This window comes from Stegodyphus dumicola, chromosome 3, assembly GCF_044657685.1.
Source record: "Stegodyphus dumicola isolate Sdum_Otavi_A_Nest chromosome 3, ASM4465768v1".
Lineage (NCBI taxonomy): Eukaryota > Metazoa > Arthropoda > Arachnida > Araneae > Eresidae > Stegodyphus > Stegodyphus dumicola.
In genome coordinates, this window is record NC_140770.1 from 35,548,817 (window position 1) to 35,566,385 (window position 17,569).

Sequence of the window (17,569 nt, forward strand, 5' to 3'; positions counted from 1 at the left end):
ATATAGACATTGTCAAACATTCGTTTCCTCCAGATGTAAACCACCTGTTTCTCGACCTGGCCCAAACAGCTTTTTACATATTGTTAACTGCAAACAATCATTCGAGTTACTGCATAGTTAAATGGAATGTATTCCGAGAGCTGAAAAATGTCATCTAAGCAATTTGCAATATTATTCATTTTTAGTAAATCTGAAATCAGTTTCGTTATTTTAACAAGAAAGGGCATTTTTATGCATAGTGCTGGAAATAGATTAAAGATTTAATAAAAATTAAATTTTAGGTTCGAGTTCCATTTGACGAATATCAAAATGTTTACCTTGAAAAATTAATAAAAGTATCTTGAAAATAGGAATGTAATTTTTAATTCTTTTAAAACTATTTACTCTAAAGCAAAATGCCGTTACATTAAATATCAGAGGCACAAGTAGAAGATATAGAACTGGATATAGATGGCTAGAAGTAGTAAACAAACAAAAAAGAAAGAGAGAGATCAGAGTAAAATTATTCATGTTAAATTCAAAAAAGATTTAAAATGCTATATTTCAACAGCCTAGATTTAGTTAACTCTAACAGGGAGAAGTACCTCATTATGGGCATAGTATACATCATACGTGAAGTGGTAAAAGCATACGGTATCGTGTTTTTACTATTTGGCACACTTTTCGAAGATCTGAATGATAAGTTCATATCAGTCAAATACTCTATTAATTACTTATCTCTATCTATCTGTAATTATACACCTACTGTCCAGCAATGAATGTTCGATGTATAGGTCACAGCCACTATCCCACCAAAAGAGAAAACTTTCATTTATGAAACTTCCTAGTACGTCTGCCAGAGAAACTAAAACAGGCTTTACATCTAACATTATCCTGAAAATTTTTATGAAATATTAACATTTTGATTCGACCCTTTTGTTTTATTTTGTTTTGAGTTTTGTTCAAGCAAACGTTTCGGAAATCATTCCTACTTGTAAATACCTGTTTGTTTCTTGTATGTTTGGGGCACCATTGGTCATGTTCCTTAAAACTGTCAGATTGCAGAATACTGACAGTTTTAAGGAACTGATCATCCCAATTGTAATTTCCATTATTTATATACAAAAACAATTTAGGAGCATGAAAAACACCAATATGGATAGTTTAATAAGACGAAACTTCAGCTCGTAAGTGCTGATAAAAAAGAATGTACAATAACTAAATGTTACTGTATGATGTTTATTATAGCTTAAATAAACAATATTCTGTTTTTGCTCAAACACAGCGTTAAAAATATCAAGTGGTTGACACGAAGCCACATAAATTTCATTTGACTGATTATTAATATATTATTATAACATAATATTAGTTAACAGTGGTAAATCTAGGTATTAAAAAAACCGTAAACACGAATTTTTGAAAATTTTAATATTTCTCCTTTGGCCACGTTTGAATTATCCATTTGAAATTAGGCATTAAGAAGGTGGCAAGGGGCCTTCATTTTCAAGGAATGATTTCTAACGGCAGTAATTTTACAATAATATTATAAGATTAGACATAATAAATCTGACAGCATGAATGCATTATATGAAAAAAAGCACGGAATTTGCATTATTTTGCTGTAGAATGTTATACTATATACTCGATTATCCGTGTGTGGAATACGCGTCTTGCAATTTGGAACTAGGTACCGTTGAAGCAATCTTAAGCGACCAGCGAATATATTTTTCATTTAGCCAATTTGTCGAAATTTTAATCTTTTTAATTGCAGTTTTATATTATTTTGATTACCATTAAAAACGAACGTGAGTAACTCATCTGAAAATCTATAAGCTGTGAGAGAAATCATATTGAATGATCTGAGCATACAGAGGAGACTAATTATATGCCTTTGGCTTGACAATCCTTGTTAGGATATTTAATTTTCAGAGTTGTGTTTTTGTGTTTATTGCAGCTTGTATGATGATGAGTGAAATCGCTTGGAACTCCGTGCATTAAATAAGTGCAAACATTGATTACAGACCTTGTTAATTAAAAAAATTAAACTTTACAAAAAATAATGTTACAGAATACATATATTTTTTTTTACTTTCCGAATCAATTTTCCGTACCTAGTTGAGTCACATAAATTATGACAAACTTTGAGAAATCAATTTAAAAGAATTAAATGTGAAAAAAGAATTTAACAAAACAATTATAACTTGGCTGTTCGAGAAACCTCACAAATACTACGTTTATGTTTCTGAGCAAATGCATAGTATTCCCTTCATTTCTATCCATCAATTTTATCATTTATCTCTCACACCCTTTTTTATGAAAATCTGTGATAACACTTTACAAACATTTAAACAAATAAATGAAACTTATACAGATTGGACTGTCAAATACCTCGAAAAATCAGTTGTTAAATTTAAAAAAAAATTCAGATTTCATTACGAGATATATCTGACATCGAAACAGGTCTCAATTCGATGATGTCATGGATTTTTAGAAATATGTTTACAGTTTGAAATTATCCTTATTATATGAAAAATATTAAATAAATTTATTAATTATCAGTTTCTCTTTGCACACTCTTGTGCTATATGTACTTTAACGTACAAAGAACGCTATAGAGTTATTTAAATCAAACTGCTCTGCGTTTTTAAGGCCGAGCGGTGGCTTTCCATTTAACACGTTGAGTTCGGCGCCGAATTTACTGTCCTTTCCGTTCAGCCGGCAGCGAGCTAAGCCTTAAAGCTAAGCCGTATTTTTGTTTAGAACGTTTCAATACATTTCATTAAAGCTAAATTTGATCACATTTTATTGAGACTATATTTAGTTTTTAACTTATACTGTCGGTCCCGTGGAATGACGCCAGGCAACGAAAATTCCAGTGCCGGTCCCTAGGGACCGACGCCGGCCACACGGAAAGTTCACTGTCGGTCCCCAGAGAGCGGCGCCGCGCTCAACGTGTTAAGAAATTTTCGAGTCGGTAAGTAAATATGTATTTAATTCAAATATATGAATTGATATGTAATCTATATATATGATTGATTGCATTTGAGTTCCATTTCGAATGCTCAAAACTTAAACACAAAGAACTAGAGGCAGCAGACACATAAATCAGTTTATTGAACGCAATTTAACAGAATCGTTACAGGTGATGAGATGTGGGTAGCTCACAGAAACCAGCAACTCACGATTGATTGGCGTCACAGGGATCCACGCGCCGGACGATCCTCAGTCTATGCACGGAAATTGAAGTCCACGGTATTCTGGGATAGTAAAGGCATTCTGCTCATTGACGTATTGGCGAGTGGTGCTCCGGTGAAAGCTGATCTTTATTGCGCTTTACTAGAGAACATCTGAAGAGCCATTCAGAACAAATGGTAGGGGATGCTCAGTGCTGGTGTTGTGGTGTCCTACGACAACATCGGACGCATACGGGGAATTCCACAAAATATATGTTGCAGACGTTTCGCTGGGAGATGTCTGACCATCCATTCTGTGGCTCCGATCTTGCTGTTAAGTACTTCAACGTGTTATTGCACCTGAAGACGTTCTTGTCTGGGCACACTTTCCTACAGGTGAAATGTTGCAGACAACTGTGACGGGCTGCCTTTGTTCCCAGGCGACAGACTTCTATGACATTCTAATGGAAATAGGTAACCGACGCTATGACAATTGGTATAGTTACAATGTTTCTTATGCTGAGAAGTAGCAGAAATATAGCTGTATCTTTTGCAGTAGGTCTTTCCAGGTAATAAGACTTTGTTTTTTATGGTTTACGGCAAAGTAATTTTTCGGACGACCCTCTTATTGTTTAAATAATCATTATCAAATGAATATACCTTCATCTAAATCAGTATCTAACTCATTGAAATCATCATCTATATAAATTTCCTTCTAAATCCAATCAACTTTATCTGCTAATCTAAGACATCTAACTAAGCATAACTACCCAAAACACATCTTCATGTTAAACTATCATATATATATTATCATCATCATTGTCATTGAAAATATCGCCAAATTAAGATAAATCATCATAGCTCAAATCAACTAAATAAAAAGCAGTACCATCTAAATCACCACCATCAACAATATGATTCTCATTTGATCATCGTCTTCATCACCTCAACCGTCTAAATCACCATCAAAATTGTTATCTGAATAACCAAGAAAGAAATTATAAAATTATCACCAGATAATTCAAAAGCATCATTTAAATAACCATCATCATCGAAATCATACCTTCAGTTTAAACCGTCGTATATGTAATCATCACCATTATCATCGTCGAGATAGATAAATCATAATCCTCCAGATCATCTAAATAGAAAGCAATATCAACCAAATCATCATCTTCTTCATACTCATTTAATCATCGTCTTCATTGCCTAACTCCTCTAAATTATTATATAAATCACTCTCACATCATGTATAAAATCGTCATCAGTCAAAACTATGTCACCATCAAATTCATCTAAATATTTATTATCACTTAATGCACATCGTCATTTTAACCACCATGTATATCGCGTCACCATGATCATCGTTAGAATAAGATAAACTATCATCACCCAAATCACATTAGTCATTCTAAACCATCCTATGTATCATCTTCATCATCATCGTTGAAGTCGTCGTCAAAATAAAAGATCTTCACCTAGATACAAAGCCCTATCACCTAAAGTTTTATTATCATCCTACTCAATTATTCATACTCTTCATCACTAAACCGTATACTCACGATCACCTAAATAAAAAATCATCAGCAGTTAATCTAAATCCTCGTCCTTAAAATACCAGTTAAATTATTTAAATCATCGTCGTTTAAATCATGATTTTTTAGTGTTTCGCTAGTGTGCAGTCAAAAAGAGCCAGTTTCATTCAGGTACAGGCAGAAGGATATCACCGGAAGCTCACTATCGTTGGTACAGGTGTAGTAACCAACCGCCCTCAGGAGATGCCAGAGGATTGGGTGCGTAACCGAAACCTATGCCATCTTAGATAACGTCACACTCGGAAATGACGTAAGAGTTTGAATAACGTAATGTTTCAAAAAGTTTGGCTTTTGTGACAACGAAAATATTTTTTAAAGTTTCATTTTTTCGGAAACGACGAATTGTTTTCTTTTTTTTAGGCAACGGCCTCTTGAACCTCTTGAAATCTTGTTTGTAATGACATTAAAAATTTCCCTTTTATCATTAAATCTGTATTTGTTTTTAATTGAGCATCTCATTGTTTACTGTTTGTTCATTTTCATAATTTTAATATAATAATAATAAGCCGAATGCAAAATGTTAATCGTTAAAGAAAAATGCGACCAGAGATATAAAATTAAAAATTAAAAGACAAAGAATTAAATTTATATATCAAAATTTACCATAATAGAAAAAAAAAGAGAAAGGGCTTTAAAGAATAGAATAGTTGAAGGGGTGTTGAAAGCCAAAACATTTCATAAAATGAGGATTTCTGATATTTGCATTTTCAAATTTTCTTTAATTTTAGCTTTCTTAAAACACCATTCTTTAATCTCTATGAAAATTAGGACTGTACAAAACCTAGTTTTAATTTGTCATTGAATGCTTTGATAATTGAGAATTTTTACATAAAATCGCGTTTTTCCCCGAACGTGATTTTTTATACTCGATGTACTACCTGTTCTCAAGAACTACTGCTCACAGGTATCTGAAATTTTTATACCTTATTTACTACGCTTCCAAATATTTGCCGAAATGAGCTTTTGATTATAATCAGTGCTAAATTTTACTATGCGTAACAAAATATACTGTAAAATACTCTAAAATTTAAAATGATAAAAAAGCTCGTTTCAGGATATTCAGCTAGGTATTGTGATGTTCCTTCCCTTAGCGAAAGACGTTTCCAGAACATTTTATCCGCGAGGGGCGAAAGACGGTTAAAGGAAGGGACGTAGTTACGCCGGAAAACAGAGTGGAGGCAAGCTGGTGGGAAGAATACGAGACTTGTGACTTTTGCGGTTGGACCGGCAGTCATGCCGTGTGCAAAGAGATAACTTAAGCTAAATGTATAGTAGTGGTATTTGTTTTATTGTGTATTGTTTAATAAATTAGTGGATAAAATTTCAAAGCTGATGGAGATTATTTTCCTATTATGGCGAGTGCATGAGAAATGACCGAACCCGTCTCGGAGTTGAAACGGCGCGAGGTGCAAATCGGCGCAGTCGATAGGATAAGATTGTGAAAAAGGAAATCACTAAATAGTGAAAATAATAAATAAATATGGTTGTGAAAAGTTACTGAAAGTTATAAAATGAAAATCGGTGATAGTTCACGAATGGATCTACGATGAGAGAAGATTTTTATGACGAAAGAAAATGGCGCGTTTAGGGCCATGTGTGCGAATAAATTCATCCGATTTGTGAAAGCGTGATGTGCTAAAAAGTTAACAGCCAGTGAGTGGTAAAATGGGATCATCAGTGTTCATCATCCTAGTGAAATCGTGAAAAGTTAAATCAGGGGTAATGTGAATTACCGTGTTGTAATCATGTCAAGTTACGTGCCACTGCAGTGTGCTCATGATTAAAGTTAACAGCGTCAAGTTGTGCTCTTCGTTCGATATTTTCACTATCGGGATCAAAGGTAAGTCCTTCTTAATTTATATATTAACCATATTAACTTAGAAAATTATAATTGTTTTTATGTCTGTTAATAACATGATTCAAATGTCAGGCGTTAAAGCCAGTAGACACCGAGAAAGTATATTTTATATGGAAATGAGAAATTAAGGTTCTTATTTTTATCAAGATATAGGAGATGCTTAGAGATTCTTAGAGCAAGGGAAACGATTATTGAAACATTTGAAAATAATGAAAGGAGTTATGTTTGACCCACCATCGAAAGCTGAGAAATGGCTGTTCTTTTTACATCATGCTGAAGTGATTCTTAATCTCTATAAAATATCTGAAGAAGGGAAAATTATTTTGCAGAGTTTAAAAACAAAAGTTAAAAGTTTGATCGCGACTCTCGATGAAATGGATTGAAATAACAATATTATGATTAAAGACACCGTATTAAAAGAATTCGAGATTCCTCGGAAAAACCGATCGAGGCAGGCTGGTGGCGTGAATATGAGACTTGGTACTTTAGCGATTGGACCGGCAGCCATGCCGTGTGGAAAGAGATTACTTAAAACATGTTTTGCGCGCTTTATATTATGTATATAGTTGAGATTACTTAAAACATATTTTGCACGCCTTATATTATGTATATAATTAAATGTATACTATACTAGCGATATTTGTTTTATTGTATATTGTGTACCGTTATGTGTAATAAATTAGAGGATAAAATTTCAAAGATAGAGATTATTTTCCTACTATGGCGAGTGCATAGACGAACCTGCCTCGTGCTTGAAAGAGCGCGAGGTGATAGATGTACTTTAATTACGTAAAAACCTTCAAACCTGTAAGAACAGCAGATTTTCAGAAAAGGTAATCCAAAAATGGCCAATTCAACATTGTTTCTATAGGGTTTCCAACACCCCTTAATAAAAAGGAGTAAAATATTTTTAAAAAATGGTATTTATGGAAATACGAAAAAGAAATATGTTTAGCTTATAAGAGTATATAATATTTCTGTAAAATAAATAAAGTGAGCATTTAAAAGCAATTTTTTAAAATAAAACACCAAGAGGAAATATTTATAGTTTTTAAAATCAGTATTACTTTTGTAAAATGAAAGAACTTAAAATCTTTTTAAAGTAAAAATAGCGAAAAGAAAAATTTAAATTAAAGTTTCACGTTATTAAACTAAATATTGAAGAGAAAAACATTTTTGACACGAGAAAGGGAAAATAAAAGAATTTAAAAGTCAAAATTGCATTTACACAAGTTGCAACTTTGATAGAGATTCGCGTTCCTTTAAGCCTCGGGCGTCTCCCTATGACGGTCGGTTACTATTAAGCTTGTTATTGTAAACTGGTTATTCAAATTACAGTCGGTATGCGCAAAGGGGGCCTGAATCTTCATCCTGAAAAATAAACAAAATTATTGTTACACATCACATAAAAATATCAGTTAAAATGATAATTCAATTCTGAGTCACAAGCATGAGAATATTTGAGAAGGTTATATGGCATACGCAAATAACCAAAATGAAAGGTACTCGAAACGCATGTCTGTGCACTGTCTGCAAAAGTTTAGACCGGATCTTGGTCGTTTGTGGTAGGCATTGACTTGCAAGTACAAATGTGTTTTGAAAAACGTAAATGTTTGCGCTTTGGTACTTTTAAATTTAAAGTCATTTGTTTTGTAAAAATTACGAAGCCTAGCTCTTCATATGTTTCTCCGACACTCATAATTTTATGAGGAAAACGTTTGCACTCGTTATGAAATAATTTTGGACATAAGTATCTCCGTCTGATTTCGATTGACATCAGTCAATTGTTTTGTGATTTATTTATTATAACCAAAAGGAAAGTTTCCGAAATGAAGTCTAGGTATTGGAAGAAAGAATAATTAGTAAAATGTAGAAAACTGATACTTTTATTTTCAGCTTTTTTGAAATGAACTCATTATGCAGCATGCCAAAAAAATTAAAAAGACTTCTCTCAAAATTTAATTTTCAACGTTCTATTTTGGAAATGAAAATACTAATTAACAATAGACAGAACTCGTCCTGGACTTTGTAAATTATTCTAGAAATCCATGACTTCCTATAGCTGGTAAAAACCTGAAATCTCTTACTAAATTTGTCATGGAATATGCCAGTAAATTTCAAACGTAAAAATGTGCGCCATTTGTTTTTACATAAAATTTCTCATATAAATAATTCATGGATTAGACTTTTTTTGAAAAGTATCTTCACCCAAAACGTTTAAACTGTTTTCTTAAAACATTCGTTTGCTATTGAAAATTTTATAAATATAACTAGACTGAGTTTTGAATAAATGAAATTACAACGCATAAGCACATTGTTGGAACATTTTGTATAAGAAAACGTAATCGCATATAAATCAAGTTCTTATATCGCTTAATTACAATGCATCAGATCTTTAGTAAATAAAGAAAGCAATAAAATACACATGGTGGTTTGGCAATACCAAAAACATCATATCCCGCAACAGCTCTTCTTGATTATTTCATACCTTAGGAAACACGAGGAAATATGTCAATTGCGGAAACATTGCAGTTTGGCAAGCGATAATGTGGTGCGCAGGAGAATTGATTATCGGGGAAAATATTTCTGCAAGGTAGGAGGTGATTTGTATTCATTCTGGATTTGGAAGAGAATGTTATTCTAGGACTTCGAGAAATAAGGAACATAATTTGGATAAGAGTGCACTTTCGACCAAAGTGAATTTGCGGAAATAGGAGTCATGTTTCTTCTTTCTGTAGTCATTTGAAGCCGTGGTTCTGATGTCAACATCAAAGACTTAACGATATCACATTTGATTTTAGTGAAGTGTAGTTCATCCAGTGCTTTCTTCAGGAGTAGTAATGGCTTTCGCCGAACGAAACAAACACAATGCAAGTTTCAAATGTTAAGTCATTCAGTTTGCGAAAGAAAATGGAAATCATGCAGTTTGGTTTTCGTGAATGCTTCGTACACGAGTGGAAGAGGCATGAAATTTTACAATGATTATTGCGCCAAAGAATAAATGTGTATTGCATAAAGAAGTAATGAAATAGCTTACCGTCGGCGAAAGTGTTGGAAACTGCATTGTAGAAAATCCCCATCATCACTAGAATGGGTTAATTGTAACAAGAAACAGCGTACGTTTCTTTGCCTTAAAAATAGAAAAATGGAGTGCAAATGGAAGTGAAAACTCTAAAGCAAACTGAGGTTGTGTATTCGATTTACTTCACGGAATAATTCAGTTCTCCGAGAAAAAGCGATAAAATTTTTTCAAAGGCTTCGAAAATATAGAGATAAAACTTTGATGAGTTTTTAAAAATATGTAAAAATTTATTTACTATCACGTGTTGCAAATATGGATGTCATTCCTGTAGTTTTGATATAGTAGGAGATAAAGAAACAATGATATGAAAGAAAAATAACGGTTAACATAAAATCAATAGGCCAACGAGAAATCTCACCTCACCGTACTGATCTCCTGCTTAGCCGACCGTACGAAATTAAAAGCTCGTCGATATCTTGAAAAGAAAGACTGTGCTGAAGTGCAATTTCCCGAAAGTGTTTTCATCCGTATTCACGAGAAATGATCGGCGGAGAAAAATGTTGTGAAACTGTGGATAAGAAATATTTGGCAAAAGCTTCCTTTTGTCTCAGATAATCAAGAAAGTCTAATACTTTGGGACATGCTCAGCCTCCATCTAACGGATAACACAAATATGTTGTTGAAAGAGTGTTATACATATATGCCAGTTTATCCAGGCGGATTATTGCCATTAGTTCAGATATTAGACATATATGTCAATAAATCATCGATAGAATATTTTAAACGTTAGTGGAATACTCGAACAAAAGTGAAGGTGAAAAAAACAATTACAAATGGAGGCCAAATACGTCATGCCAGTCCATAACTAGTGTGTCAGTAGATAATAAAATCACGGAATAAAATTAAACCCGTTTAATTTATGTGGTATATCTGACGGTCTAGATGCAACGAAAGATGATTATTTATGTGTGGATCAGAGTAAAAGTAACGGCAAAACTGAAACAGAATTCGATGATGTGCTTGAAGTTATAGCTTGAGACGTATATGAGGAACTTGGATCTGTCTATGCAAGTATGGATCAGAGGTGAAGGTGAAAATGAAACAGAATCCGATAACGAAAATTTTTAAGTACATAAACTATGTTATTTCTCTTAAATAAAAAGCATTTAATTACACGCAGAAATCTAATTTTCGTATGCTCACTTTTTCCATATTTCTAAACATAACATTTTTATAGCTGGCGTACAGCGCGTACCCATAAATTTCCATCTTGCATTTTCTTTTAAAAGTGCGCCTTATACGATTGAATATACTATAACAAACATAGCTGAAACTTAAGTGATAGAGATATTTACATGCTTGCTGAAGCATTATATTCTGTTTTTTTTCCTTCTATTAGTGTATAAATGTTTTCAAAATTTCGATGTTACGTTTTTCAATCTTTGTGTTTAGAAAAGGGATAAAGAATTCAAACTTTTATCTCCGAAAACAAAATTCTAAATCAGATTTCTAATGAAGAAGTGAAATTCTCTATAGCTTTACTTTCCGGACTAATTAAAATTAAGAAAAAGAAGAGAGGAAAAAAATAACTGATTTGGGTAAGCAGAATATTTAGCCATTCAGTATCTATTGATGGGAATGTATATAACTCTAATGAATAGTACAGAAATAAGATAAAGTTACGTTTCAGTTTGTAGGCCTTACATTTCAAAATGGTTTTAATACAGCTTAAAGCGCATAGCCAAAGATTATGCTCTCAACCGCTTTTTCAGTAATAACGTCAGAGAATAATTCTTACAGTTACAATATTTTCAAATAATCCATTCCTTCAAAAGTAATCTATTGTACTAAGATAATGTGTTTTCGAGGGCAGAAAATGAAACAGAACGGCGAGATCCATCAGAGTATGATCCTGTAATGCTTTAACAAATCTTTCGCAGTCTTAAGTAATAGAGAAATGTGGTAGAGCTTCATCTTACACTATATTCTTGTATTCATATTATTTGTATTATGTGACTATGTGTCTCTATTCGATGTGTGGGAAAAAAACGTCTCCAACAGGTTTATATATACGATACCATTCAGATAAACGCAAAGGAAACCAACATTTCCATCTAATAATATTCATTTTATTTTAATTATACCATTTTCTAGTTAGATAACCAATTTGTGAGCAAGAATTTGCATCGTAACAGTGAATCATATTGCTGCCAAATTCCAAATATAAAAACCTAAAGCTCACGAATCACAAACCGAGAGTTTCTGTGAGATTTGTGAGGTGCGAAGGAATCTCTATTTTGAAAGAAATCGAAATTGATATAAATTCGCTTTATAACATATTATTCAGTTTATTTATCTAATTATATTATGATTCTGATGTAATGTATACACACATTTTAAAAGTTATTTCTTTCGCTCATTTCAATTTGTAATCTTGAAATTTTACACTGAAAGAATCCTGAGTAGAGACGGAAACTGTGGTATGTCAAACTGAATTTAAACAAGGTGAAAGCAAATGAAAAGCTAATGTACATACTACAATAGCTTTTAATTTGTTTAGAATTACAATCTTAGTAATGCAAGTCATGCTGATTAACACATAATTAAAAGTGGATAAACATTCCTTTTTGAACGTTTCTTTGAACCTTTATATAAAGTTCTATGAATATCTGCAGTTGGATAAGACAGCTCAGGGTCAAACAAATTTTAAAATGAAATTTGTATAAATTAATTTCATGAGTTTAATTATGAAAGATATGCCGTGCAATATTTATTTGCACAATTTAAAGCCAGTAGCACAACATAAATTTATTGTTGAAAAATATTGTCATGTGTAAAGCTATGTGTTAAAAAAGTCAATAAACTGTGACTTTCCAGGTAAAACCGGAAGACCTCGCAGCCATGAAAGGCACTGAAAACATAGATCTGAACTACGAAAGAGTGTACTTAGTTGCTGCTAAAATAATACTGGTATCTTAAAGTTAGCATGACTAATTACTAGCTAATAATATATCAGTAGTTACACTTACCGAGCAAAATATTATCAAATGCCGTCCATATACTAAGAATACCATAAAGTTCTTGATAATAAAAATGTTGTTGATAATAAATTTTGGTAAAATGAAGCAGGTATATGATTTATTTGTTCTATTTTTCTTTTCCGGGTCTTGCTTCGTTTGGTCATTAAATCAATCGTTCTACAGTCGGTATCCAGTTCTGGCTCTTTTCGCAGTTCAACCGGTTTCCTTTTCGGGTTTGACAGTTCTTTTCCGGTTCTAGCTTGTCTTTCAGATTTGGAATCTTTTCCGTTTTTTGCTTCTTTTCCAGGTATTGCGTCTTTTCAGACTCCTCTATATTTTCCATTTCTGGCATCTTTTCCGGCTCTTGCTTCTTTTCCAGTTTTTGCATTTTTCCAGTTTCTTTTTCTTTTTCAGTTCTTCTTTGTTTTTTAGTTTTTGCATTTTTTCCAGTTTCTTCTGCCTTTTCAGTTCTTCTTTGTTTACTTGTTTTTGTATCTCTTCCAGTTGTTTCTGAATTTTTAGTTCTTCTTTCTTTCCTAGTTTTTGAATCCATTCCAGAGTTTGCTTCTTTTTCAGTTCTTGCTTCTTTTCTAGTTTCTGTTGCTTTTCCAGTTTTTGTTTGTTTTTCAGTTCCTCCTTCTTTTCCAGTTTTTGCTTCTTTTTCTGCTCTTGTTTCATTTTCAGTTCTTGCTTCTTTTCAAGTTTTTGCTTCTTTTCCTGCTCTTGCTTCTTATTCAGTTCTTGCTTATTTTCCAATTCTTGTATGTTTTCCAATTCTTGTATCTTTTCCGGTTCTTGCTTCTTTTCTCGTTTTTGTATCTTTTCCAGCTTTTGCTTCTTTCTCAGTTCTTGCTTCTTTTCTCGTTTTTGTGTCAATTCCAGTTTTTTCTTGTTTTTCAGTTCTTGCTTCTTTTCCAGTTTCTCCTTCTTTTCCTGTTCTTCCTTTTTATTCAGCTCTTGCATCTTTTCCTGTTCTCGCTTCTTTTCTAGTTCTTTCTCGTTTTCCAGTTTTTGCTCCTTTTCATGATCACAAGGAGGGTTTTCCAGTCTACAAAATAATCAGTATCTCTTTATTTCAGTGGTAAAAGAGTGAAAGTAATGCAATGAAGATCACGTTTAACATGTACAACACTTCCATATTTAGATACTATATAACACTTTTGGCTCAGTTTCAGAGGGAAAAATCTAACCGTAGATTCATTGCCTGACAGAATGTTTTTCTACAAAGGGCGAAATTTTAGTTTTCGTTGTTAGGACCTAAAGCCAAGCAGAGAAATTAACTCTTTCGCATCGAAGTCGCCCGAAACGCCCGTCCATTCAGGCAACAGCAAACCGCCGCAACGCTTCGTTTATTTTCTACCTAGTTCTTTCCCCTCCACGTTAGTATGTATGGCTCATTGGTTTCGCGAGTTGTTAAAAGACATGTCAATCATTCTTTTGAAGCAAATAAAGGAGAAAAACGGAAAGCTATTGACGTTCGCAGGTACAAACCGGCCCTAAGGTGAAACTGCACACAATGGATGAAACCGGAGGAGGAAAGGAAAACTATTCCAAGACAAATTCGTAAACACGGGCGTTTTCGTTGTTTATTGCAAACAGATTTGGTCGTCCCTCGATGCGAAAGAGTTAAAGCATTTGGCATGATTTGTATGCAATAAGCGACCACCATGAATCTCACGTAGAGCGTAATAAGTTGCAAAGTTTTAGTGCCTTACTTTTCCTTACTTAATTTTTACATAAGTTGTAATATAAATAATAGTACTAATAAACAGGTGGCTTAAAAGCAGAGGGAAAGAATGGCGAAAATTTCAAAATAGGAGGAAAAAATGAAACTGAAATGAAAAATGAAACAACTACAAACAAAGGATGGAAAAAGCATTTTAGAAGATATACAAGTAACGTACTTTCTGAATCAGCATAATCTGTATTTAAACGAGTATAAGTTTGAAAGCTTTGGATTCATTTACATTTTTGAATCAATTACTATTTCTTACGCATGCCAGATATATTAAATTTCTTCAATTTTTGTATAATTTACTTACGTATTTTGTATTTTAACCTTTTCTTATTATTATCCCAGTAGAGGTAACCTTACATCTCATTAAATTATCTCCGAGTTTCCTCATTTAAGTCATCTTCCTGTCAGATCAATCTCTTTGCATCGCTGGCTGCAAAGGTTTCAAATTTTTTCTCGTTATTCCAAATTCGGAATATATTGCTGGTCTATTTCGTGGTACAGCAGAGGAGCACTAGGATTTTTGCCACCATTCGTTTTCAATTGAAAATTTTATTCTCATTCTTCAGTTGCATTCTTAAAGTTTTAATTATTTATACAGGAAGAATGAAAGAAATCAAACAAAGCAAAATAAATTACGAAAAGATATATCTGTTTTCTCCTATATTTATTGTTCCCTGTAATTTCTTTTGTCTGTTCCATTAAATTTATTGAAGGAAAATTTGCGAAGTCTTACAAAATGTATTTCCTAAATCCTAAGCGAATTAAGCCTTTCTGAGCGTTTCGGCTACACTTTAATGGCTTTTAAAATGTAATGTTAGAATATTGACAGCTGCCTATACTGAAATATTTTCTCCATAGTCCTCGAAAAAAGAAGAATTAAAGTTCCAGGAGGTTATACAATGAAGGACATACATTTCTTATTTGAAGGGCAAGAGAAAAAAAAAGATATTTTCGGATGAGGATATGTAGCATTTTAAACACAATGTTTGTAAATTTCATGATATAGTAGTAACACTTGAGTCATAGGTAATTATGCACATATATGAGAGAGACGACGACGACGAAAAATGAAATGGCAAAACATGACCGAAAACACTTTCCTGGTCGGTACAAACAACACGAAACACAAGAAAGAACGGACACCAGTTATGCTTAGCACAAGAGAAATTAAAAAATAGGAACAAAATTAGACACTTATGGACCTCAATGAAATTCTTCGAAATTACGACCTGAACCCTGATGCAGGTATCACATCTCTCGCACATCGAACATAAGATGTTCTGGAAAATACCGTGCACCCCCAGGACTTTCCCAGCAGCTGACACGATATGTGCCACAAGTTCCTGTTGGAGTTCTAACGGGGGTTTCGTGCACTAATGTTTTGACGTACCCTAGAGGAAGTGATAATGCAAGTGAGGGCTCGTGATCTTGCTGAACAATGCACTGGACTACCCCTACCAAACCCATGTCTAGGATACTTCCCGAAGGAACTTTCGAATACTTTTTTTGATGACGATCCAATGTTTTTGTTCTTATTTCTTAGTTTCCGCCGCGCTAAGAATAACAAACAAATATCTTTACACTGTTCGTTATTTTTCTTGTGTTGTCTCTCGTCACTATGGCGCCAGGAAAGCGTTTCCGACAATGCATTGCAATAAACGATTATATGTATATATATATATATATATATATATATATATATATATATATACCATTAGTAGATGGTGAATGTCGACATTTACCGGTGTAAGTCAGAAATAAGAGTATTTGAAAATATTTCGGACACACAACAAGCGACTATGTGAATGTTGACATTCACCGGTGAAAGTCGACATTCTCCAGATTTCGGTGTTTCACCGTAACATATATACGATAAACGTATATATATATATAGATATATATGTATATGTGTGTGTGTGTGAATTAATGTTAGGAATTCTGATCGCACATGTTGATCTATAATACAGAGCAAATTTGGCAGATGAATAAGATAAAATATTCAGATTTATTTCAATTCACATTTGCGGCCCCAGTTCATTTGAAATTCCAAACTTACCTATTTCTAGAATATTTATATTTCTCATATTGTTGGAATAGGAATAAAGTAGTACGACGCCGTGTCAGCGGTGACAGAGATAGAAAAAATGTGCATAGTTCGACAATATTGTGGTTTAGTAAGAGAAATATTTGATTCAGGAAATTTTATATTCCCACTTAGCTAAGTCGTCATCTTTATGTAAAAATCATGTGATGGGGATATATATATGTACATAAACATATATTTTAATTAATTAATTTTTATTTTTTAATTTGCTATTAATTCAAAATCATTTAATATTACATATTAAAAACAATAATTGAAATGAAAAGTTAGAATCTCGAAATTTTTATTATGTTTGATGAGTACATTGTCAAAACTCGAGCTAAATAATATCATAAATCTCTGTAAATCTAGAAATATATAGCCTAACAGAAAGAGGTGAGGAGAACAATTTATATTAGATTTGTTCCGAATAGAGTATGGGATGGATTTCAGTGTTTACTTAATTTGTTTTACATATATATATATATATGCATATTATTTATAAACATAAAGTCTTTTTTGTCTTTGTTACTCTAATTATATCAACTATTTGACATTTACTTCTCATTCACAAATTTTACAAACTGGCCGTATAAACACGTGTATTTTGTATATTAGCTTTCTGTTTAGATATTTCATTAGTTAATGCAATAAAGTTTCCTTATAATCAAAAGGTATTACAATAAATATGAATTCTTCACAATGTAATTTTCCATTTTAAACATTTATAATCTATTTTTGTAATAAAGGAATGAAAAAAACTTTAAGCATTATAAATCTGAAAACGTATTATTTTCCAGACCAGCGTTTTTGTCAAAAAATTATTAAATATATAATTAAACTGGACCTGAAACATTATGTTTTGTTTTATTATTTTTTCCGAAAAGACTTACGTCTCCGACACGTATTGCAATCTTAAACATTGGGGATCCAATTCTTCTAGTAGTTGTCCGCTGTAGTATAATTCTGCTTCTCCTTCTTCTTCTTCAAATACACGTCGATAATTATTTGCGCTGAAATATTTTTATTTCATTAAATATATATGTTCATATGTTTGAATTAATTAATTTAATAAATGATTACTTATACGTTTTTTGTCAA